The 24,217-nt window shown below is 30.2% G+C and overlaps 21 non-coding genes across 21 annotated transcripts; all 21 read right to left on the reverse strand.

The window, feature by feature from the left end:
- Nucleotides 1-1,331: 1,331 nt before the first annotated feature.
- Nucleotides 1,332-1,404, reverse strand: TRNAT-CGU (transfer RNA threonine (anticodon CGU)). The gene has a single exon. It is a non-coding gene; the product is annotated as a tRNA-Thr (tRNA).
- A 948-nt stretch (nucleotides 1,405-2,352) lies between these two features.
- TRNAT-CGU (transfer RNA threonine (anticodon CGU)) lies at nucleotides 2,353-2,425 on the reverse strand. Its single transcript has one exon. It is a non-coding gene; the product is annotated as a tRNA-Thr (tRNA).
- Nucleotides 2,426-3,372: 947 nt separating this feature from the next.
- On the reverse strand, nucleotides 3,373-3,445 carry TRNAM-CAU (transfer RNA methionine (anticodon CAU)). Its single transcript has one exon. It is a non-coding gene; the product is annotated as a tRNA-Met (tRNA).
- Nucleotides 3,446-4,393: 948 nt separating this feature from the next.
- TRNAT-CGU (transfer RNA threonine (anticodon CGU)) lies at nucleotides 4,394-4,466 on the reverse strand. The gene has a single exon. It is a non-coding gene; the product is annotated as a tRNA-Thr (tRNA).
- Nucleotides 4,467-5,414: 948 nt separating this feature from the next.
- TRNAT-CGU (transfer RNA threonine (anticodon CGU)) lies at nucleotides 5,415-5,487 on the reverse strand. Its single transcript has one exon. It is a non-coding gene; the product is annotated as a tRNA-Thr (tRNA).
- Nucleotides 5,488-6,434: 947 nt separating this feature from the next.
- TRNAM-CAU (transfer RNA methionine (anticodon CAU)) lies at nucleotides 6,435-6,507 on the reverse strand. Its single transcript has one exon. It is a non-coding gene; the product is annotated as a tRNA-Met (tRNA).
- Nucleotides 6,508-7,454: 947 nt separating this feature from the next.
- TRNAT-CGU (transfer RNA threonine (anticodon CGU)) lies at nucleotides 7,455-7,527 on the reverse strand. Its single transcript has one exon. It is a non-coding gene; the product is annotated as a tRNA-Thr (tRNA).
- Nucleotides 7,528-8,474: 947 nt separating this feature from the next.
- TRNAM-CAU (transfer RNA methionine (anticodon CAU)) lies at nucleotides 8,475-8,547 on the reverse strand. Its single transcript has one exon. It is a non-coding gene; the product is annotated as a tRNA-Met (tRNA).
- A 948-nt stretch (nucleotides 8,548-9,495) lies between these two features.
- Nucleotides 9,496-9,568, reverse strand: TRNAT-CGU (transfer RNA threonine (anticodon CGU)). The gene has a single exon. It is a non-coding gene; the product is annotated as a tRNA-Thr (tRNA).
- A 948-nt stretch (nucleotides 9,569-10,516) lies between these two features.
- Nucleotides 10,517-10,589, reverse strand: TRNAT-CGU (transfer RNA threonine (anticodon CGU)). The gene has a single exon. It is a non-coding gene; the product is annotated as a tRNA-Thr (tRNA).
- Nucleotides 10,590-11,537: 948 nt separating this feature from the next.
- Nucleotides 11,538-11,610, reverse strand: TRNAM-CAU (transfer RNA methionine (anticodon CAU)). The gene has a single exon. It is a non-coding gene; the product is annotated as a tRNA-Met (tRNA).
- A 947-nt stretch (nucleotides 11,611-12,557) lies between these two features.
- TRNAT-CGU (transfer RNA threonine (anticodon CGU)) lies at nucleotides 12,558-12,630 on the reverse strand. The gene has a single exon. It is a non-coding gene; the product is annotated as a tRNA-Thr (tRNA).
- A 1,967-nt stretch (nucleotides 12,631-14,597) lies between these two features.
- On the reverse strand, nucleotides 14,598-14,670 carry TRNAT-CGU (transfer RNA threonine (anticodon CGU)). The gene has a single exon. It is a non-coding gene; the product is annotated as a tRNA-Thr (tRNA).
- Nucleotides 14,671-15,107: 437 nt separating this feature from the next.
- Nucleotides 15,108-15,181, reverse strand: TRNAT-AGU (transfer RNA threonine (anticodon AGU)). The gene has a single exon. It is a non-coding gene; the product is annotated as a tRNA-Thr (tRNA).
- Nucleotides 15,182-16,637: 1,456 nt separating this feature from the next.
- TRNAT-CGU (transfer RNA threonine (anticodon CGU)) lies at nucleotides 16,638-16,710 on the reverse strand. Its single transcript has one exon. It is a non-coding gene; the product is annotated as a tRNA-Thr (tRNA).
- Nucleotides 16,711-18,676: 1,966 nt separating this feature from the next.
- TRNAT-CGU (transfer RNA threonine (anticodon CGU)) lies at nucleotides 18,677-18,749 on the reverse strand. Its single transcript has one exon. It is a non-coding gene; the product is annotated as a tRNA-Thr (tRNA).
- Nucleotides 18,750-19,697: 948 nt separating this feature from the next.
- Nucleotides 19,698-19,770, reverse strand: TRNAT-CGU (transfer RNA threonine (anticodon CGU)). The gene has a single exon. It is a non-coding gene; the product is annotated as a tRNA-Thr (tRNA).
- A 947-nt stretch (nucleotides 19,771-20,717) lies between these two features.
- Nucleotides 20,718-20,790, reverse strand: TRNAT-CGU (transfer RNA threonine (anticodon CGU)). The gene has a single exon. It is a non-coding gene; the product is annotated as a tRNA-Thr (tRNA).
- A 947-nt stretch (nucleotides 20,791-21,737) lies between these two features.
- TRNAM-CAU (transfer RNA methionine (anticodon CAU)) lies at nucleotides 21,738-21,810 on the reverse strand. Its single transcript has one exon. It is a non-coding gene; the product is annotated as a tRNA-Met (tRNA).
- A 948-nt stretch (nucleotides 21,811-22,758) lies between these two features.
- Nucleotides 22,759-22,831, reverse strand: TRNAT-CGU (transfer RNA threonine (anticodon CGU)). The gene has a single exon. It is a non-coding gene; the product is annotated as a tRNA-Thr (tRNA).
- Nucleotides 22,832-23,777: 946 nt separating this feature from the next.
- Nucleotides 23,778-23,850, reverse strand: TRNAT-CGU (transfer RNA threonine (anticodon CGU)). Its single transcript has one exon. It is a non-coding gene; the product is annotated as a tRNA-Thr (tRNA).
- Between the last annotated feature and the right edge of the window lie 367 nt (nucleotides 23,851-24,217).

Raw genomic sequence — 24,217 nt, forward strand, 5'->3', positions numbered from 1 at the left:
CTTTATTTATTCAAAAACACCTCTCTAATTTGAAGTTTACCCTATTCATATCATTTTAAACTATACCTTGCTGAAGAATGGATTGGTTGAATTCAACAATAGAGTGATCATTCACCTCTATCTTGTTCTTTGTCATTTTCTTTTCCCTATTTCAGTCAATGCATTCCTACAAAAATCTTCACAATACCAATCATTTTATTTAATTTTTAAGATAACTTATTCTAAAGTTCATAGAACCAGATGTTTATTCTTAAATTGTATTCAACATGTGTTTGATGAAAATTAGTCGGAAAGCATGGAGAAAACAGTTAGGTGCTGCTGAGATTTGAACTCAGGATTTCCTGTTTACGAGACAGGCGCTTTAATCACTAAGCCACAGTACCAAAATTAATAGTAAAAAATGCATAAATAATTTATTGTTGATGATGAAAATGTGTTTCCTGCTATGAATTCTTCTTTATATGTATTGTAATCTTAAACACGAAAAGATACACAATCACTACGCAAGGATTAATATGTTTTAATAAACAGGTACTCTTATAAAACCCAATTTCATTTCTTGAATTCTTTACCATTTTGTTTCATGAAGGTATTAATATTGCTCAAATCTAGGTAGAAATTTCATCTACGTCTTTCTCATAGATATGTAGTTTTTTTTCATTTTGCAATAACAGTATTCATTCTATAATCTTAAAAATACTTGGGTTTTTATAAGGTTTAAGATGATCTTTTCAACAGTAAGATGAATCAGACTTTTATATTTTAATTGTATCGGAATAAGACCTAATGAAAATGATTTGTTATATAACAATGAGAAAAGCAAGGCGCTGCTGAGTGTTGAACTCAGGATCTCCTGTTAACTAGACATGCGCTTTAACCAGCTAAGCCACAGCACCCACTTGAGTCTTAATTTTGAAACACTTTTCTTTATGGTGTTCAAGAGAATATTGCTTTTTCACTTTCATATTCTTTTCTAAGTTCACACACTTCTCTACTCAAACACTTAAGATGAATGAAGACTCTTCATTTATTCAAAAACACCTCTCTAATTTGAAGTTTACCCTATTCATATCATTTTAAACTATACCTTGCTGAAGAATGGATTACTTGAATTCAACAATAGAGTGATCATTCATCTCTATCTTGTTCTTTGTCATTTTCTTTTCCCTATTTCAGTCAATGCATTCCTACAAAAATCTTCACAATACCAATCATTTTATTTAATTTTTAAGATAACATATTCTAAAGTTCATAGAACCAGATGTTTATTCTTAAATTGTATTCAACACTTGTTTGATGAAAATTATTCGGAAAGCATGGAGAAAACAGTTAGGTGCTGCTGAGATTTGAACTCAGGATTTCCTGTTTACGAGACAGGCGCTTTAACCACTAAGCCACAGCACCAACGTTAATAGTAAAAAATGCATAAATAATTTATTGTTGATGATGAAAATGTGTTTTCTGCCATAAATTCTTCTTTATATGTATTGTAATCTTAAACACGAAAAGATACTCAATCACTACGCAAGGATTAATATGTTTTAATAAACAGGTACTCTTATAAAACCCAATTTCATTTCTTGAATTCTTTACCATTTTGTTTCATGAAGGTATTAATATTGCTCAAATCTAGGTAGAAATTTCATCTACGTCTTTCTCATAGATATGTAGTTTTTTTTCATTTTGCAATAACAGTATTCATTCTATAATCTTAAAAATACTTGGGTTTTTATAAGGTTTAAGATGATCTTTTCAACAGTAAGATGAATCAGACTTTTATATTTTAATTGTATCGGAATAAGACCTAATGAAAATGATTTGTTATATAACAATGAGAAAAGCAAGGCGCTGCTGAGAGTTGAACCCAGGATCTCCTGTTTACTAGACAGGCGCTTTAACCAGCTAAGCCACAGCATCCACTTGATTCTTAATTTTGAAACACTTTTCTTTATGGTGTTCAAGAGAATATTGCTTTTTCACTTTCATATTCTTTTCTAAGTTCACACACTTCTCTACTCAAACACTTAAGATGAATGAAGACTCTTCATTTATTCAAAAACACCTCTCTAATTTGAAGTTTACCCTATTCATATCATTTTAAACTATACCTTGCTGAAGAATGGATTACTTGAATTCAACAATAGAGTGATCATTCACCTCTATCTTGTTCTTTGTCATTTTCTTTTCCCTATTTCAGTCAATGCATTCCTACAAAAATCTTCACAATACCAATCATTTTATTTAATTTTTAAGATAACGTATTCTAAAGTTCATAGAACCAGATGTTTATTCTTAAATTGTATTCAACACTTGTTTGATGAAAATTCTTCGGAAAGCATGGAGAAAAGAGGTAGGTGCTGCTGAGATTTGAACTCAGGATTTCCTGTTTACGAGACAGGCGCTTTAACCACTAAGCCACAGCACCAACGTTAATAGTAAAAAATGCATAAATAATTTATTGTTGATGATGAAATTGTGTGTTCTGCCATAAATTCTTCTTTATATGTATTGTAATCTTAAACACGAAAAGATACTCAATCACTACGCAAGGATTAATATGTTTTAATAAACAGGTACTCTTATGAAACCCAATTTCATTTCTTGAATTCTTTACAATTTTGTTTCATGAAGGTATTAATATTGCTCAAATCTAGGTAGAAATTTCATCTACGTATTTCTCATAGATATGTAGTTTTTTTCATTTTGCAATAACAGTATTCATTCTATAATCTTGAAAATACTTGTGTTTTTATAAGGTTTAAGATGATCTTTTCAACAGTAAGATGAATCAGACTTTTACATTTTAATTGTATCGGAATAAGACCTAATGAAAATGATTTGTTATATAACAATGAGAAAAGCAAGGCGCTGCTGAGAGTTGAACTCAGGATTTCCAGTTTACTAGACAGGCGCTTTAACCAGCTAAGCCACAGCACCCACTTGATTCTTAAATTTGAAACACTTTTCTTTATGGTGTTCAAGAGAATATTGCTTTTTCACTTTCATATTCTTTCCTAAGTTCACACACTTCTCTACTCAAACACTTAAGATGAAAGAAGACTCTTCATTTATTCAAAAACACCTCTCTAATTTGAAGTTTACCCTATTCATATCATTTTAAACTATACCTTGCTGAAGAATGGATTAGTTGAATTCAACAATAGAGTGATCATTCACCTCTATCTTGTTCTTTGTCATTTTCTTTTCCCTATTTCAGTCAATGCATTCCTACAAAAATCTTCACAATACCAATCATTTTATTTAATTTTTAAGATAACTTATTCTAAAGTTCATAGAACCAGATGTTTATTCTTAAATTGTATTCAACATGTGTTTGATGAAAATTATTCGGAAAGCATGGAGAAAACAGTTAGGTGCTGCTGAGATTTGAACTCAGGATTTCCTGTTTATGAGACAGGCGCTTTAATCACTAAGCCACAGCACCAACATTAATAGTAAAAAATGCATAAATAATTTATTGTTGATGATGAAAATGTGTTTCCTGCTATGAATTCTTCTTTATATGTATTGTAATCTTAAACACGAAAAGATACACAATCACTACGCAAGGATTAATATGTTTTAATAAACAGGTACTCTTATAAAACCCAATTTCATTTCTTGAATTCTTTACAATTTTGTTTCATGAAGGTATTAATATTGCTCAAATCTAGGTAGAAATTTCATCTATGTCTTTCTCATAGATATGTAGTTTTTTTTCATTTTGCAATAACAGTATTCATTCTATAATCTTAAAAATACTTGGGGTTTTATAAGGTTTAAGATGATCTTTTCAACAGTAAGATGAATCAGACTTTTATATTTTAATTGTATCGGAATAAGACCTAATGAAAATGATTTGTTATGTAACAATGAGAAAAGCAAGGCGCTGCTGAGTGTTGAACTCAGGATCTCCTGTTAACTAGACATGCGCTTTAACCAGCTAAGCCACAGCACCCACTTGAGTCTTAATTTTGAAACACTTTTCTTTATGGTGTTCAAGAGAATATTGCTTTTTCACTTTCATATTCTTTTCTAAGTTCACACACTTCTCTACTCAAACACTTAAGATGAATGAAGACTCTTCATTTATTCAAAAACACCTCTCTAATTTGAAGTTTACCCTATTCATATCATTTTAAACTATACCTTGCTGAAGAATGGATTACTTGAATTCAACAATAGAGTGATCATTCATCTCTATCTTGTTCTTTGTCATTTTCTTTTCCCTATTTCAGTCAATGCATTCCTACAAAAATCTTCACAATACCAATCATTTTATTTAATTTTTAAGATAACGTATTCTAAAGTTCATAGAACCAGATGTTTATTCTTAAATTGTATTCAACACTTGTTTGATGAAAATTATTCGGAAAGCATGGAGAAAACAGTTAGGTGCTGCTGAGATTTGAACTCAGGATTTCCTGTTTACGAGACAGGCGCTTTAACCACTAAGCCACAGCACCAACGTTAATAGTAAAAAATGCATAAATAATTTATTGTTGATGATGAAAATGTGTTTTCTGCCATAAATTCTTCTTTATATGTATTGTAATCTTAAACACGAAAAGATACTCAATCACTACGCAAGGATTAATATGTTTTAATAAACAGGTACTCTTATAAAACCCAATTTCATTTCTTGAATTCTTTACAATTTTGTTTCATGAAGGTATTAATATTGCTCAAATCTAGGTAGAAATTTCATCTACGTCTTTCTCATAGATATGTAGTTTTTTTCATTTTGCAATAACAGTATTCATTCTATAATCTTGAAAATACTTGGGTTTTTATAAGGTTTAAGATGATCTTTTCAACAATTAAGATGAATCAGACTTTTATATTTTAATTGTATCGGAATAAGACCTAATGAAAATGATTTGTTATATAACAATGAGAAAAGCAAGGCGCTGCTGAGAGTTGAACCCAGGATCTCCTGTTTACTAGACAGGCGCTTTAACCAGCTAAGCCACAGCATCCACTTGATTTTTAATTTTGAAACACTTTTCTTTATGGTGTTCAAGAGAATATTGCTTTTTCACTTTCATATTCTTTTCTAAGTTCACACACTTCTCTACTCAAACACTTAAGATGAATGAAGACTCTTCATTTATTCAAAAACACCTCTCTAATTTGAAGTTTACCCTATTCATATCATTTTAAACTATACCTTGCTGAAGAATGGATTACTTGAATTCAACAATAGAGTGATCATTCACCTCTATCTTGTTCTTTGTCATTTTCTTTTCCCTATTTCAGTCAATGCATTCCTACAAAAATCTTCACAATACCAATCATTTTATTTAATTTTTAAGATAACGTATTCTAAAGTTCATAGAACCAGATGTTTATTCTTAAATTGTATTCAACACTTGTTTGATGAAAATTCTTCGGAAAGCATGGAGAAAAGAGGTAGGTGCTGCTGAGATTTGAACTCAGGATTTCCTGTTTACGAGACAGGCGCTTTAACCACTAAGCCACAGCACCAACGTTAATAGTAAAAAATGCATAAATAATTTATTGTTGATGATGAAATTGTGTGTTCTGCCATAAATTCTTCTTTATATGTATTGTAATCTTAAACACGAAAAGATACTCAATCACTACGCAAGGATTAATATGTTTTAATAAACAGGTACTCTTATGAAACCCAATTTCATTTCTTGAATTCTTTACAATTTTGTTTCATGAAGGTATTAATATTGCTCAAATCTAGGTAGAAATTTCATCTACGTATTTCTCATAGATATGTAGTTTTTTTCATTTTGCAATAACAGTATTCATTCTATAATCTTGAAAATACTTGTGTTTTTATAAGGTTTAAGATGATCTTTTCAACAGTAAGATGAATCAGACTTTTACATTTTAATTGTATCGGAATAAGACCTAATGAAAATGATTTGTTATATAACAATGAGAAAAGCAAGGCGCTGCTGAGAGTTGAATTCAGGATTTCCAGTTTACTAGACAGGCGCTTTAACCAGCTAAGCCACAGCACCCACTTGATTCTTAAATTTGAAACACTTTTCTTTATGGTGTTCAAGAGAATATTGCTTTTTCACTTTCATATTCTTTCCTAAGTTCACACACTTCTCTACTCAAACACTTAAGATGAAAGAAGACTCTTCATTTATTCAAAAACACCTCTCTAATTTGAAGTTTACCCTATTCATATCATTTTAAACTATACCTTGCTGAAGAATGGATTAGTTGAATTCAACAATAGAGTGATCATTCACCTCTATCTTGTTCTTTGTCATTTTCTTTTCCCTATTTCAGTCAATGCATTCCTACAAAAATCTTCACAATACCAATCATTTTATTTAATTTTTAAGATAACTTATTCTAAAGTTCATAGAACCAGATGTTTATTCTTAAATTGTATTCAACATGTGTTTGATGAAAATTATTCGGAAAGCATGGAGAAAACAGTTAGGTGCTGCTGAGATTTGAACTCAGGATTTCCTGTTTATGAGACAGGCGCTTTAATCACTAAGCCACAGCACCAACATTAATAGTAAAAAATGCATAAATAATTTATTGTTGATGATGAAAATGTGTTTCCTGCTATGAATTCTTCTTTATATGTATTGTAATCTTAAACACGAAAAGATACACAATCACTACGCAAGGATTAATATGTTTTAATAAACAGGTACTCTTATAAAACCCAATTTCATTTCTTGAATTCTTTACAATTTTGTTTCATGAAGGTATTAATATTGCTCAAATCTAGGTAGAAATTTCATCTACGTCTTTCTCATAGATATGTAGTTTTTTTTCATTTTGCAATAACAGTATTCATTCTATAATCTTAAAAATACTTGGGGTTTTATTAGGTTTAAGATGATCTTTTCAACAGTAAGATGAATCAGACTTTTATATTTTAATTGTATCGGAATAAGACCTAATGAAAATGATTTGTTATATAACAATGAGAAAAGCAAGGCGCTGCTGAGTGTTGAACTCAGGATCTCCTGTTAACTAGACATGCGCTTTAACCAGCTAAGCCACAGCACCCACTTGAGTCTTAATTTTGAAACACTTTTCTTTATGGTGTTCAAGAGAATATTGCTTTTTCACTTTCATATTCTTTTCTAAGTTCACACACTTCTCTACTCAAACACTTAAGATGAATGAAGACTCTTCATTTATTCAAAAACACCTCTCTAATTTGAAGTTTACCCTATTCATATCATTTTAACTATACCTTGCTGAAGAATGGATTACTTGAATTCAACAATAGAGTGATCATTCATCTCTATCTTGTTCTTTGTCATTTTCTTTTCCCTATTTCAGTCAATGCATTCCTACAAAAATCTTCACAATACCAATCATTTTATTTAATTTTTAAGATAACGTATTCTAAAGTTCATAGAACCAGATGTTTATTCTTAAATTGTATTCAACACTTGTTTGATGAAAATTCTTCGGAAAGCATGGAGAAAAGAGGTAGGTGCTGCTGAGATTTGAACTCAGGATTTCCTGTTTACGAGACAGGCGCTTTAACCACTAAGCCACAGCACCAACGTTAATAGTAAAAAATGCATAAATAATTTATTGTTGATGATGAAATTGTGTGTTCTGCCATAAATTCTTCTTTATATGTATTGTAATCTTAAACACGAAAAGATACTCAATCACTACGCAAGGATTAATATGTTTTAATAAACAGGTACTCTTATGAAACCCAATTTCATTTCTTGAATTCTTTACAATTTTGTTTCATGAAGGTATTAATATTGCTCAAATCTAGGTAGAAATTTCATCTACGTATTTCTCATAGATATGTAGTTTTTTTCATTTTGCAATAACAGTATTCATTCTATAATCTTGAAAATACTTGTGTTTTTATAAGGTTTAAGATGATCTTTTCAACAGTAAGATGAATCAGACTTTTACATTTTAATTGTATCGGAATAAGACCTAATGAAAATGATTTGTTATATAACAATGAGAAAAGCAAGGCGCTGCTGAGAGTTGAATTCAGGATTTCCAGTTTACTAGACAGGCGCTTTAACCAGCTAAGCCACAGCACCCACTTGATTCTTAAATTTGAAACACTTTTCTTTATGGTGTTCAAGAGAATATTGCTTTTTCACTTTCATATTCTTTCCTAAGTTCACACACTTCTCTACTCAAACACTTAAGATGAAAGAAGACTCTTCATTTATTCAAAAACACCTCTCTAATTTGAAGTTTACCCTATTCATATCATTTTAAACTATACCTTGCTGAAGAATGGATTAGTTGAATTCAACAATAGAGTGATCATTCACCTCTATCTTGTTCTTTGTCATTTTCTTTTCCCTATTTCAGTCAATGCATTCCTACAAAAATCTTCACAATACCAATCATTTTATTTAATTTTTAAGATAACTTATTCTAAAGTTCATAGAACCAGATGTTTATTCTTAAATTGTATTCAACATGTGTTTGATGAAAATTATTCGGAAAGCATGGAGAAAACAGTTAGGTGCTGCTGAGATTTGAACTCAGGATTTCCTGTTTATGAGACAGGCGCTTTAATCACTAAGCCACAGCACCAACATTAATAGTAAAAAATGCATAAATAATTTATTGTTGATGATGAAAATGTGTTTCCTGCTATGAATTCTTCTTTATATGTATTGTAATCTTAAACACGAAAAGATACACAATCACTACGCAAGGATTAATATGTTTTAATAAACAGGTACTCTTATAAAACCCAATTTCATTTCTTGAATTCTTTACAATTTTGTTTCATGAAGGTATTAATATTGCTCAAATCTAGGTAGAAATTTCATCTACGTCTTTCTCATAGATATGTAGTTTTTTTTCATTTTGCAATAACAGTATTCATTCTATAATCTTAAAAATACTTGGGGTTTTATTAGGTTTAAGATGATCTTTTCAACAGTAAGATGAATCAGACTTTTATATTTTAATTGTATCGGAATAAGACCTAATGAAAATGATTTGTTATATAACAATGAGAAAAGCAAGGCGCTGCTGAGTGTTGAACTCAGGATCTCCTGTTAACTAGACATGCGCTTTAACCAGCTAAGCCACAGCACCCACTTGAGTCTTAATTTTGAAACACTTTTCTTTATGGTGTTCAAGAGAATATTGCTTTTTCACTTTCATATTCTTTTCTAAGTTCACACACTTCTCTACTCAAACACTTAAGATGAATGAAGACTCTTCATTTATTCAAAAACACCTCTCTAATTTGAAGTTTACCCTATTCATATCATTTTAAACTATACCTTGCTGAAGAATGGATTACTTGAATTCAACAATAGAGTGATCATTCATCTCTATCTTGTTCTTTGTCATTTTCTTTTCCCTATTTCAGTCAATGCATTCCTACAAAAATCTTCACAATACCAATCATTTTATTTAATTTTTAAGATAACGTATTCTAAAGTTCATAGAACCAGATGTTTATTCTTAAATTGTATTCAACACTTGTTTGATGAAAATTATTCGGAAAGCATGGAGAAAACAGTTAGGTGCTGCTGAGATTTGAACTCAGGATTTCCTGTTTACGAGACAGGCGCTTTAACCACTAAGCCACAGCACCAACGTTAATAGTAAAAAATGCATAAATAATTTATTGTTGATGATGAAAATGTGTTTTCTGCCATAAATTCTTCTTTATATGTATTGTAATCTTAAACACGAAAAGATACTCAATCACTATGCAAGGATTAATATGTTTTAATAAACAGGTACTCTTATAAAACCCAATTTCATTTCTTGAATTCTTTACAATTTTGTTTCATGAAGGTATTAATATTGCTCAAATCTAGGTAGAAATTTCATCTACGTCTTTCTCATAGATATGTAGTTTTTTTCATTTTGCAATAACAGTATTCATTCTATAATCTTGAAAATACTTGGGTTTTTATAAGGTTTCAGATGATCTTTTCAACAATTAAGATGAATCAGACTTTTATATTTTAATTGTATCGGAATAAGACCTAATGAAAATGATTTGTTATATAACAATGAGAAAAGCAAGGCGCTGCTGAGAGTTGAACCCAGGATCGCCTGTTTACTAGACAGGCGCTTTAACCAGCTAAGCCACAGCATCCACTTGATTCTTAATTTTGAAACACTTTTCTTTATGGTGTTCAAGAGAATATTGCTTTTTCACTTTCATATTCTTTTCTAAGTTCACACACTTCTCTACTCAAACACTTAAGATGAATGAAGACTCTTCATTTATTCAAAAACACCTCTCTAATTTGAAGTTTACCCTATTCATATCATTTTAAACTATACCTTGCTGAAGAATGGATTACTTGAATTCAACAATAGAGTGATCATTCACCTCTATCTTGTTCTTTGTCATTTTCTTTTCCCTATTTCAGTCAATGCATTCCTACAAAAATCTTCACAATACCAATCATTTTATTTAATTTTTAAGATAACGTATTCTAAAGTTCATAGAACCAGATGTTTATTCTTAAATTGTATTCAACACTTGTTTGATGAAAATTCTTCGGAAAGCATGGAGAAAAGAGTTAGGTGCTGCTGAGATTTGAACTCAGGATTTCCTGTTTACGAGACAGGCGCTTTAACCACTAAGCCACAGCACCAACGTTAATAGTAAAAAATGCATAAATAATTTATTGTTGATGATGAAATTGTGTGTTCTGCCATAAATTCTTCTTTACATGTATTGTAATCTTAAACACGAAAAGATACTCAATCACTACGCAAGGATTAATATGTTTTAATAAACAGGTACTCTTATGAAACCCAATTTCATTTCTTGAATTCTTTACAATTTTGTTTCATGAAGGTATTAATATTGCTCAAATCTAGGTAGAAATTTCATCTACGTCTTTCTCATAGATATGTAGTTTTTTTTCATTTTGCAATAACAGTATTCATTCTATAATCTTGAAAATACTTGGGTTTTTATAAGGTTTAAGATGATCTTTTCAACAGTAAGAAGAATCAGACTTTTATATTTTAATTGTATCAGAATAAGACCTAATGAAAATGATTTGTTATATAACAATGAGAAAAGCAAAGCGCTGCTGAGTGTTGAACTGAGGATCTCCTGTTAACTAGACACGCACTTTAACCAGCTAAGCCACAGCACCCACTTGAGTCTTAATTTTGAAACACTTTTCTTTATGGTGTTCAAGAGAATATTGCTTTTTCACTTTCATATTCTTTTCTAAGTTCACACACTTCTCTACTCAAACACTTAAGATGAATGAAGACTCTTCATTTATTCAAAAACACCTCTCTAATTTGAAGTTTACCCTATTCATATCATTTTAAACTATACCTTGCTGAAGAATGGATTACTTGAATTCAACAATAGAGTGATCATTCACCTCTATCTTGTTCTTTGTCATTTTCTTTTCCCTATTTCAGTCAATGCATTCCTACAAAAATCTTCACAATACCAATAATTTTATTTAATTTTTAAGATAACTTATTCTAAAGTTCATAGAACCAGATGTTTATTCTTAAATTGTATTCAACATGTGTTTGATGAAAATTATTCGGAAAGCATGGAGAAAACAGTTAGGTGCTGCTGAGATTTGAACTCAGGATTTCCTGTTTATGAGACAGGCGCTTTAATCACTAAGCCACAGCACCAACATTAATAGTAAAAAATGCATAAATAATTTATTGTTGATGATGAAAATGTGTTTCCTGCTATGAATTCTTCTTTATATGTATTGTAATCTTAAACACGAAAAGATACTCAATCACTACGCAAGGATTAATATGTTTTAATAAACAGGTACTCTTATAAAACCCAATTTCATTTCTTGAATTCTTTACAATTTTGTTTCATGAAGGTATTAATATTGCTCAAATCTAGGTAGAAATTTCATCTACGTCTTTCTCATAGATATGTAGTTTTTTTCATTTTGCAATAACAGTATTCATTCTATAATCTTGAAAATACTTGGGTTTTTATAAGGTTTAAGATGATCTTTTCAACAGTAAGATGAATCAGACTTTTATATTTTAATTGTATTGGAATAAGACCTAATGAAAATGATTTGTTATATAACAATGAGAAAAGCAAGGCGCTGCTGAGAGTTGAACCCAGGATCTCCTGTTTACTAGACAGGCGCTTTAACCAGCTAAGCCACAGCATCCACTTGATTCTTAATTTTGAAACACTTTTCTTTATGGTGTTCAAGAGAATATTGCTTTTTCACTTTCATATTCTTTTCTAAGTTCACACACTTCTCTACTCAAACACTTAAGATGAATGAAGACTCTTCATTTATTCAAAAACACCTCTCTAATTTGAAGTTTACCCTATTCATATCATTTTAAACTATACCTTGCTGAAGAATGGATTACTTGAATTCAACAATAGAGTGATCATTCACCTCTATCTTGTTCTTTGTCATTTTCTTTTCCCTATTTCAGTCAATGCATTCCTACAAAAATCTTCACAATACCAATCATTTTATTTAATTTTTAAGATAACTTATTGTCAAGTTCATAGAACCAGATGTTTATTCTTAAATTGTATTCAACATGTGTTTGATGAAAATTAGTCGGAAAGCATGGAGAAAACAGTTAGGTGCTGCTGAGATTTGAACTCAGGATTTCCTGTTTACGAGACAGGCGCTTTAACCACCAAGCCACAGCACCAACGTTAATAGTAAAAAATGCATAAATAATTTATTGTTGATGATGAAATTGTGTGTTCTGCCATAAATTCTTCTTTATATGTATTGTAATCTTAAACACGAAAAGATACTCAATCACTACGCAAGGATTAATATGTTTTAATAAACAGGTACTCTTATGAAACCCAATTTCATTTCTTGAATTCTTTACAATTTTGTTTCATGAAGGTATTAATATTGCTCAAATCTAGGTAGAAATTTCATCTACGTATTTCTCATAGATATGTAGTTTTTTTCATTTTGCAATAACAGTATTCATTCTATAATCTTGAAAATACTTGTGTTTTTATAAGGTTTAAGATGATCTTTTCAACAGTAAGATGAATCAGACTTTTACATTTTAATTGTATCGGAATAAGACCTAATGAAAATGATTTGTTATATAACAATGAGAAAAGCAAGGCGCTGCTGAGAGTTGAACTCAGGATTTCCAGTTTACTAGACAGGCGCTTTAACCAGCTAAGCCACAGCACCCACTTGATTCTTAATTTTGAAACACTTTTCTTTATGGTGTTCAAGAGAATATTGCTTTTTCACTTTCATATTCTTTTCTAAGTTCACACACTTCTCTACTCAAACACTTAAGATGAATGAAGACTCTTCATTTATTCAAAAACACCTCTCTAATTTGAAGTTTACCCTATTCATATCATTTTAAACTATACCTTGCTGAAGAATGGATTACTTGAATTCAACAATAGAGTGATCATTCACCTCTATCTTGTTCTTTGTCATTTTCTTTTCCCTATTTCAGTCAATGCATTCCTACAAAAATCTTCACAATACCAATCATTTTATTTAATTTTTAAGATAACTTATTCTAAAGTTCATAGAACCAGATGTTTATTCTTAAATTGTATTCAACATGTGTTTGATGAAAATTATTCGGAAAGCATGGAGAAAACAGTTAGGTGCTGCTGAGATTTGAACTCAGGATTTCCTGTTTATGAGACAGGCGCTTTAATCACTAAGCCACAGCACAACATTAATAGTAAAAAATGCATAAATAATTTATTGTTGATGATGAAAATGTGTTTCCTGCTATGAATTCTTCTTTATATGTATTGTAATCTTAAACACGAAAAGATACACAATCACTATGCAAGGATTAATATGTTTTAATAAACAGGTACTCTTATAAAACCCAATTTCATTTCTTGAATTCTTTACAATTTTGTTTCATGAAGGTATTAATATTGCTCAAATCTAGGTAGAAATTTCATCTACGTCTTTCTCATAGATATGTAGTTTTTTTTAATTTTGCAATAACAGTATTCATTCTATAATCTTGAAAATACTTGGGGTTTTATAAGGTTTAAGATTATCTTTTCAACAGTAAGAAGAATCAGACTTTTATATTTTAATTGTATCAGAATAAGACCTAATGAAAATGATTTGTTATATAACAATGATAAAAGCAAGGCGCTGCTGAGTGTTGAACTGAAGATCTCCTGTTAACTAGACACGCACTTTAACCAGCTAAGCCACAGCACCCACTTGAGTCTTAAATTTGAAACACTTTTCTTTATGGTGTTCAAGAGAATATTGCTTTTTCACTTTCATATTCTTTTCTAAGTTCACACACTTCTCTACTCAAACACTTAAGATGAATGAAGACTCTTCATTTATTCAAAAACACCTGTCTAATTTGAAGTTTACCCTATTCATATCATTTTAAACTATACCTTGCTGAAGAATGGATTACTTGAATTCAACAATAGAGTGATCATTCACCTATATCTTGTTCTTTGTCATTTTCTTTTCCCTATTTCAGTCAATGCATTCCTACAAAAATCTTCACAATACCAATCATTTTATTTTATTTTTAAGATAACGTATTCTAAAGTTCATAGAACCAGATGTTTATTCTTAAATTGTTTTCAACACTTGTTTGATGAAAATTATTCGGAAAGCATGGAGAAAACAGTTAGGTGCTGCTGAGATTTGAACTCATGATTTCCTGTTTACGAGACAGGCGCTTTAACCACTTAGCCACAGCACCAACGTTAATAGTTAAAAATGCATAAATAATTTATTGTTGATGATGAAAATGTGTTTTCTGCCATAAATTCTTCTTTATATGTATTGTAATCTTAAACACGAAAAGATACTCAATCACTAATCAAGGATTAATATGTTTTAATAAACAGGTACTCTTATAAAACCCAATTTCATTTCTTGAATTCTTTACAATTTTGTTTCATGAAGGTATTAATATTGCTCAAATCTAGGTAGAAATTTCATCTACGTCTTTCTCATAGATATGTAGTTTTTTTCATTTTGCAATACAGTATTCATTCTATAATCTTGAAAATACATTGGTTTTTATAAGGTTTAAGATGATCTTTTCAACAGTAAGATGAATCAGACTTTTATATTTTAATTGTATCGGAATAAGACCTAATGAAAATGATTTGTTATATAACAATGAGAAAAGCAAGGCGCTGCTGAGAGTTGAACTCAGGATCTCCAGTTTACTAGACAGACGCTTTAACCAGCTAAGCCACAGCGCCCACTTGATTCTTAAATTTGAAACACTTTTCTTTATGGTGTTCAAGAGAATATTGCTTTTTCACTTTCATATTCTTTTCTAAGTTCACACACTTCTCTACTCAAACACTTAAGATGAAAGAAGACTCTTCATTTATTCAAAAACACCTCTCTAATTTGAAGTTTACCCTATTCATATCATTTTAAACTATACCTTGCTGAAGAATGGATTACTTGAATTCAACAATAGAGTGATCATTCACCTCTATCTTGTTCTTTGTCATTTTCTTTTCCCTATTTCAGTCAATGCATTCCTACAAAAATCTTCACAATACCAATCATTTTATTTAATTTTTAAGATAACTTATTCTAAAGTTCATAGAACCAGATGTTTATTCTTAAATTGTATTCAACATGTGTTTGATGAAAATTATTCGGAAAGCATGGAGAAAACAGTTAGGTGTTGCTGAGATTTGAACTCAGGATTTCCTGTTTACGAGACAGGCGCTTTAATCACTAAGCCACAGCACCAACATTAATAGTAAAAAATGCATAAATAATTTATTGTTGATGATGAAAATGTGTTTCCTGCTATGAATTCTTCTTTATATGTATTGTAATCTTAAACACGAAAAGATACACAATCACTACGCAAGGATTAATATGTTTTAATAAACAGGTACTCTTATAAAACACAATTTCATTTCTTGAATTCTTTACAATTTTGTTTCATGAAGGTATTAATATTGCTCAAATCTAGGTAGAAATTTCATCTACGTCTTTCTCATAGATATGTAGTTTTTTTTCATTTTGCAATAACAGTATTCATTCTATAATCTTGAAAATACTTGGGTTTTTATAAGGTTTAAGATGATCTTTTCAACAGTAAGATGAATCAGACTTTTATATTTTAATGGTATCGGAATAAGACCTAATGAAAATGATTTGTTATATAACAATGAGAAAAGCAAGGAGCTGCTGAGAGTTGAACTCAGTATCTCCTGTTTACTAGACAGGCGCTTTAACCAGCTAAGCCACAGCACCCACTTGATTCTTAGTTTTGAAACACTTTTCTTTATGGTGTTCAAGAGAATATTGCTTTTTCACTTTCATATTCTTTTCTAAGTTCACACACTTCTCTACTCAAACACTTAAGATGAATGAAGACTCTTCATTTATTCAAAAACACCTCTCTAATTTGAAGTTTACCCTATTCATATCATTTTAAACTATACCTTGCTGAAGAATGGATTAGTTGAATTCAACAATAGAGTGATCATTCACCTCTATCTTTTTCTTTGTCATTTTCTTTTCCCTTTTTCAATCAATGCATGCCTACAAAAATCTTCACAATACCAAGTATTTTATTTCATTTTTAAGATAACTTATTCTAAAGTTCATAGAACCAGACGTTTATTCTTAAATTGTATTCAACACTTGTTTAATGAAAATTATTCGGAAAGCCTGGAGAAAACAGTTAGGTGCTGCTGAGATTTGAACTCAGGATTTCCTGTTTACGAGACAGGCGTTTTAACCACTAAGCCACAGCACCAACGTTAATAGTAGAAAATGCATAAATAATTTATTGTTGATGATGAAAATGTGTTTTCTGCTATAAATTCTTCTTTATATGTATTGTAATCTTAAACACGAAAAGATACTCAATCACTACGCAAGGATTAATATGTTTTAATAAACAGGTACTCTTATAAAACCCAATTTCATTTCTTGAATTCTTTACAATTTTTTTCATGAAGGTATTAATATTGCTCAAATCTAGGTAGAAATTTCATCTACTTCTTTCTCATAGATATGTATTTTTTTCATTTTGCAATAACTGTATTCATTCTATAATCTTGAAAATTCTTGGCTTTTTATAAGGTTCAAGATGATCTGTTCAACAGTAAGATGAATCAGACTTTTATATTTTAATTGTATCGGAATAAGACCTAATGAAAATGATTTGTTATATAACAATGAGAAAAGCAAGGCGCTGCTGAGAGTTGAACTCAGGATTTCCAGTTTACTAGACAGGCGCTTTAACCAGCTAAGCCACAGCACCCACTTGATTCTAAAATTTGAAACACTTTTCTTTATGGTGTTCAAGAGAATATTGCTTTTTCACTTTCATATTCTTTTCTAAGTTCACACACTTCTCTACTCAAACACTTAAGATGAAAGAAGACTCTTCATTTATTCAAAAACACCTCTCTAATTTGAAGTTTACCCTATTCATATCATTTTAAACTATACCTTGCTGAAGAATGGATTGGTTGAATTCAACAATAGAGTGATCATTCACCTCTATCTTGTTCTTTGTCATTTTCTTTTCCCTATTTCAGTCAATGCATTCCTACAAAAATCTTCACAATACCAATCATTTTATTTAATTTTTAAGATAACTTATTCTAAAGTTCATAGAACCAGATGTTTATTCTTAAATTGTATTCAACATGTGTTTGATGAAAATTAGTCGGAAAGCATGGAGAAAACAGTTAGGTGCTGCTGAGATTTGAACTCAGGATTTCCTGTTTACGAGACAGGCGCTTTAATCACTAAGCCACAGTACCAACATTAATAGTAAAAAATGCATAAATAATTTATTGTTGATGATGAAAATGTGTTTCCTGCTATGAATTCTTCTTTATATGTATTGTAATCTTAAACACGAAAAGATACACAATCACTACGCAAGGATTAATATGTTTTAATAAACAGGTACTCTTATAAAACCCAATTTCATTTCTTGAATTCTTTACCATTTTGTTTCATGAAGGTATTAATATTGCTCAAATCTAGGTAGAAATTTCATCTACGTCTTTCTCATAGATATGTAGTTTTTTTTCATTTTGCAATAACAGTATTCATTCTATAATCTTAAAAATACTTGGGTTTTTATAAGGTTTAAGATGATCTTTTCAACAGTAAGATGAATCAGACTTTTATATTTTAATTGTATCGGAATAAGACCTAATGAAAATGATTTGTTATATAACAATGAGAAAAGCAAGGCGCTGCTGAGTGTTGAACTCAGGATCTCCTGTTAACTAGACATGCGCTTTAACCAGCTAAGCCACAGCACCCACTTGAGTCTTAATTTTGAAACACTTTTCTTTATGGTGTTCAAGAGAATATTGCTTTTTCACTTTCATATTCTTTTCTAAGTTCACACACTTCTCTACTCAAACACTTAAGATGAATGAAGACTCTTCATTTATTCAAAAACACCTCTCTAATTTGAAGTTTACCCTATTCATATCATTTTAAACTATACCTTGCTGAAGAATGGATTACTTGAATTCAACAATAGAGTGATCATTCATCTCTATCTTGTTCTTTGTCATTTTCTTTTCCCTATTTCAGTCAATGCATTCCTACAAAAATCTTCACAATACCAATCATTTTATTTAATTTTTAAGATAACGTATTCTAAAGTTCATAGAACCAGATGTTTATTCTTAAATTGTATTCAACACTTGTTTGATGAAAATTATTCGGAAAGCATGGAGAAAACAGTTAGGTGCTGCTGAGATTTAAACTCAGGATTTCCTGTTTACGAGACAGGCGCTTTAACCACTAAGCCACAGCACCAACGTTAATAGTAAAAAATGCATAAATAATTTATTGTTGATGATGAAAATGTGTTTTCTGCCATAAATTCTTCTTTATATGTATTGTAATCTTAAACACGAAAAGATACTCAATCACTACGCAAGGATTAATATGTTTTAATAAACAGGTACTCTTATAAAACCCAATTTCATTTCTTGAATTCTTTACCATTTTGTTTCATGAAGGTATTAATATTGCTCAAATCTAGGTAGAAATTTCATCTACGTCTTTCTCATAGATATGTAGTTTTTTTTCATTTTGCAATAACAGTATTCATTCTATAATCTTAAAAATACTTGGGTTTTTATAAGGTTTAAGATGATCTTTTCAACAGTAAGATGAATCAGACTTTTATATTTTAATTGTATCGGAATAAGACCTAATGAAAATGATTTGTTATATAACAATGAGAAAAGCAAGGCGCTGCTGAGTGTTGAACTCAGGATCTCCTGTTAACTAGACATGCGCTTTAACCAGCTAAGCCACAGCACCCACTTGAGTCTTAATTTTGAAACACTTTTCTTTATGGTGTTCAAGAGAATATTGCTTTTTCACTTTCATATTCTTTTCTAAGTTCACACACTTCTCTACTCAAACACTTAAGATGAATGAAGACTCTTCATTTATTCAAAAACACCTCTCTAATTTGAAGTTTACCCTATTCATATCATTTTAAACTATACCTTGCTGAAGAATGGATTACTTGAATTCAACAATAGAGTGATCATTCACCTCTATCTTGTTCTTTGTCATTTTCTTTTCCCTATTTCAGTCAATGCATTCCTACAAAAATCTTCACAATACCAATCATTTTATTTAATTTTTAAGATAACGTATTCTAAAGTTCATAGAACCAGATGTTTATTCTTAAATTGTATTCAACACTTGTTTGATGAAAATTCTTCGGAAAGCATGGAGAAAAGAGTTAGGTGCTGCTGAGATTTGAACTCAGGATTTCCTGTTTACGAGACAGGCGCTTTAACCACTAAGCCACAGCACCAACGTTAATAGTAAAAAATGCATAAATAATTTATTGTTGATGATGAAATTGTGTGTTCTGCCATAAATTCTTCTTTATATGTATTGTAATCTTAAACACGAAAAGATACTCAATCACTACGCAAGGATTAATATGTTTTAATAAACAGGTACTCTTATGAAACCCAATTTCATTTCTTGAATTCTTTACAATTTTGTTTCATGAAGGTATTAATATTGCTCAAATCTAGGTAGAAATTTCATCTACGTATTTCTCATAGATATGTAGTTTTTTTCATTTTGCAATAACAGTATTCATTCTATAATCTTGAAAATACTTGTGTTTTTATAAGGTTTAAGATGATCTTTTCAACGGTAAGATGAATCAGACTTTTACATTTTAATTGTATCGGAATAAGACCTAATGAAAATGATTTGTTATATAACAATGAGAAAAGCAAGGCGCTGCTGAGAGTTGAACTCAGGATTTCCAGTTTACTAGACAGGCGCTTTAACCAGCTAAGCCACAGCACCCACTTGATTCTTAAATTTGAAACACTTTTCTTTATGGTGTTCAAGAGAATATTGCTTTTTCACTTTCATATTCTTTCCTAAGTTCACACACTTCTCTACTCAAACACTTAAGATGAAAGAAGACTCTTCATTTATTCAAAAACACCTCTCTAATTTGAAGTTTACCCTATTCATATCATTTTAAACTATACCTTGCTGAAGAATGGATTACTTGAATTCAACAATAGAGTGATCATTCACCTCTATCTTGTTCTTTGTCATTTTCTTTTCCCTATTTCAGTCAATGCATTCCTACAAAAATCTTCACAATACCAATCATTTTATTTAATTTTTAAGATAACGTATTCTAAAGTTCATAGAACCAGATGTTTATTCTTAAATTGTATTCAACACTTGTTTGATGAAAATTCTTCGGAAAGCATGGAGAAAAGAGTTAGGTGCTGCTGAGATTTGAACTCAGGATTTCCTGTTTACGAGACAGGCGCTTTAACCACTAAGCCACAGCACCAACGTTAATAGTAAAAAATGCATAAATAATTTATTGTTGATGATGAAATTGTGTGTTCTGCCATAAATTCTTCTTTATATGTATTGTAATCTTAAACACGAAAAGATACTCAATCACTACGCAAGGATTAATATGTTTTAATAAACAGGTACTCTTATGAAACCCAATTTCATTTCTTGAATTCTTTACAATTTTGTTTCATGAAGGTATTAATATTGCTCAAATCTAGGTAGAAATTTCATCTACGTATTTCTCATAGATATGTAGTTTTTTTCATTTTGCAATAACAGTATTCATTCTATAATCTTGAAAATACTTGTGTTTTTATAAGGTTTAAGATGATCTTTTCAACGGTAAGATGAATCAGACTTTTACATTTTAATTGTATCGGAATAAGACCTAATGAAAATGATTTGTTATATAACAATGAGAAAAGCAAGGCGCTGCTGAGAGTTGAACTCAGGATTTCCAGTTTACTAGACAGGCGCTTTAACCAGCTAAGCCACAGCACCCACTTGATTCTTAAATTTGAAACACTTTTCTTTATGGTGTTCAAGAGAATATTGCTTTTTCACTTTCATATTCTTTCCTAAGTTCACACACTTCTCTACTCAAACACTTAAGATGAAAGAAGACTCTTCATTTATTCAAAAACACCTCTCTAATTTGAAGTTTACCCTATTCATATCATTTTAAACTATACCTTGCTGAAGAATGGATTAGTTGAATTCAACAATAGAGTGATCATTCACCTCTATCTTGTTCTTTGTCATTTTCTTTTCCCTATTTCAGTCAATGCATTCCTACAAAAATCTTCACAATACCAATCATTTTATTTAATTTTTAAGATAACTTATTCTAAAGTTCATAGAACCAGATGTTTATTCTTAAATTGTATTCAACATGTGTTTGATGAAAATTATTCGGAAAGCATGGAGAAAACAGTTTGGTGCTGCTGAGATTTGAACTCAGGATTTCCTGTTTATGAGACAGGCGCTTTAATCACTAAGCCATAGCACCAACATTAATAGTAAAAAATGCATAAATAATTTATTGTTGATGATGAAAATGTGTTTCCTGCTATGAATTCTTCTTTATATGTATTGTAATCTTAAACACGAAAAGATACACAATCACTACGCAAGGATTAATATGTTTTAATAAACAGGTACTCTTATAAAACCCAATTTCATTTCTTGAATTCTTTACAATTTTGTTTCATGAAGGTATTAATATTGCTCAAATCTAGGTAGAAATTTCATCTACGTCTTTCTCATAGATATGTAGTTTTTTTAAATTTTGCAATAACAGTATTCATTCTATAATCTTGAAAATACTTGGGGTTTTATAAGGTTTAAGATTATCTTTTCAACAGTAAGAAGAATCAGACTTTTATATTTTAATTGTATCAGAATAAGACCTAATGAAAATGATTTGTTATATAACAATGAGAAAAGCAAGGCGCTGCTGAGTGTTGAACTGAGGATCTCCTGTTAACTAGACACGCACTTTAACCAGCTAAGCCACAGCACCCACTTGAGTCTTAAATTTGAAACACTTTTCTTTATGGTGTTCAAGAGAATATTGCTTTTTCACTTTCATATTCTTTTCTAAGTTCACACACTTCTCTACTCAAACACTTAAGATGAATGAAGACTCTTCATTTATTCAAAAACACCTCTCTAATTTGAAGTTTACCCTATTCATATCATTTTAAACTATACCTTGCTGAAGAATGGATTACTTGAATTCAACAATAGAGTGATCATTCACCTCTATCTTGTTCTTTGTCATTTTCTTTTCCCTATTTCAGTCAATGCATTCCTACAAAAATCTTCACAATACCAATCATTTTATTTAATTTTTAAGATAACGTATTCTAAAGTTCATAGAACCAGATGTTTATTCTTAAATTGTTTTCAACACTTGTTTGATGAAAATTATTCGGAAAGCATGGAGAGAACAGTTAGGTGCTGCTGAGATTTGAACTCATGATTTCCTGTTTACGAGACAGGCGCTTTAACCACTAAGCCACAGCACCAACGTTAATAGTTAAAAATGCATAAATAATTTATTGTTGATGATGAAAATGTGTTTTCTGCCATAAATTCTTCTTTATATGTATTGTAATCTTAAACACGAAAAGATACTCAATCACTAATCAAGGATTAATATGTTTTAATAAACAGGTACTCTTATAAAACCCAATTTCATTTCTTGAATTCTTTACAATTTTGTTTCATGAAGGTATTAATATTGCTCAAATCTAGGTAGAAATTTCATCTACGTCTTTCTCATAGATATGTAGTTTTTTTCATTTTGCAATACAGTATTCATTCTATAATCTTGAAAATACATTGGTTTTTATAAGGTTTAAGATGATCTTTTCAACAGTAAGATGAATCAGACTTTTATATTTTAATGGTATCGGAATAAGACCTAATGAAAATGATTTGTTATATAACAATGAGAAAAGCAAGGAGCTGCTGAGAGTTGAACTCAGTATCTCCTGTTTACTAGACAGGCGCTTTAACCAGCTAAGCCACAGCACCCACTTGATTCTTAGTTTTGAAACACTTTTCTTTATGGTGTTCAAGAGAATATTGCTTTTTCACTTTCATATTCTTTTCTAAGTTCACACACTTCTCTACTCAAACACTTAAGATGAATGAAGACTCTTCATTTATTCAAAAACACCTCTCTAATTTGAAGTTTACCCTATTCATATCATTTTAAACTATACCTTGCTGAAGAATGGATTAGTTGAATTCAACAATAGAGTGATCATTCACCTCTATCTTTTTCTTTGTCATTTTCTTTTCCCTTTTTCAATCAATGCATGCCTACAAAAATCTTCACAATACCAAGTATTTTATTTCATTTTTAAGATAACTTATTCTAAAGTTCATAGAACCAGACGTTTATTCTTAAATTGTATTCAACACTTGTTTAATGAAAATTATTCGGAAAGCCTGGAGAAAACAGTTAGGTGCTGCTGAGATTTGAACTCAGGATTTCCTGTTTACGAGACAGGCGTTTTAACCACTAAGCCACAGCACCAACGTTAATAGTAGAAAATGCATAAATAATTTATTGTTGATGATGAAAATGTGTTTTCTGCTATAAATTCTTCTTTATATGTATTGTAATCTTAAACACGAAAAGATACTCAATCACTACGCAAGGATTAATATGTTTTAATAAACAGGTACTCTTATAAAACCCAATTTCATTTCTTGAATTCTTTACAATTTTTTTCATGAAGGTATTAATATTGCTCAAATCTAGGTAGAAATTTCATCTACTTCTTTCTCATAGATATGTATTTTTTTCATTTTGCAATAACTGTATTCATTCTATAATCTTGAAAATTCTTGGGTTTTTATAAGGTTCAAGATGATCTGTTCAACAGTAAGATGAATCAGAC

Source organism: Lissotriton vulgaris, chromosome 12, assembly GCF_964263255.1.
Source record: "Lissotriton vulgaris chromosome 12, aLisVul1.2, whole genome shotgun sequence".
Lineage (NCBI taxonomy): Eukaryota > Metazoa > Chordata > Amphibia > Caudata > Salamandridae > Lissotriton > Lissotriton vulgaris.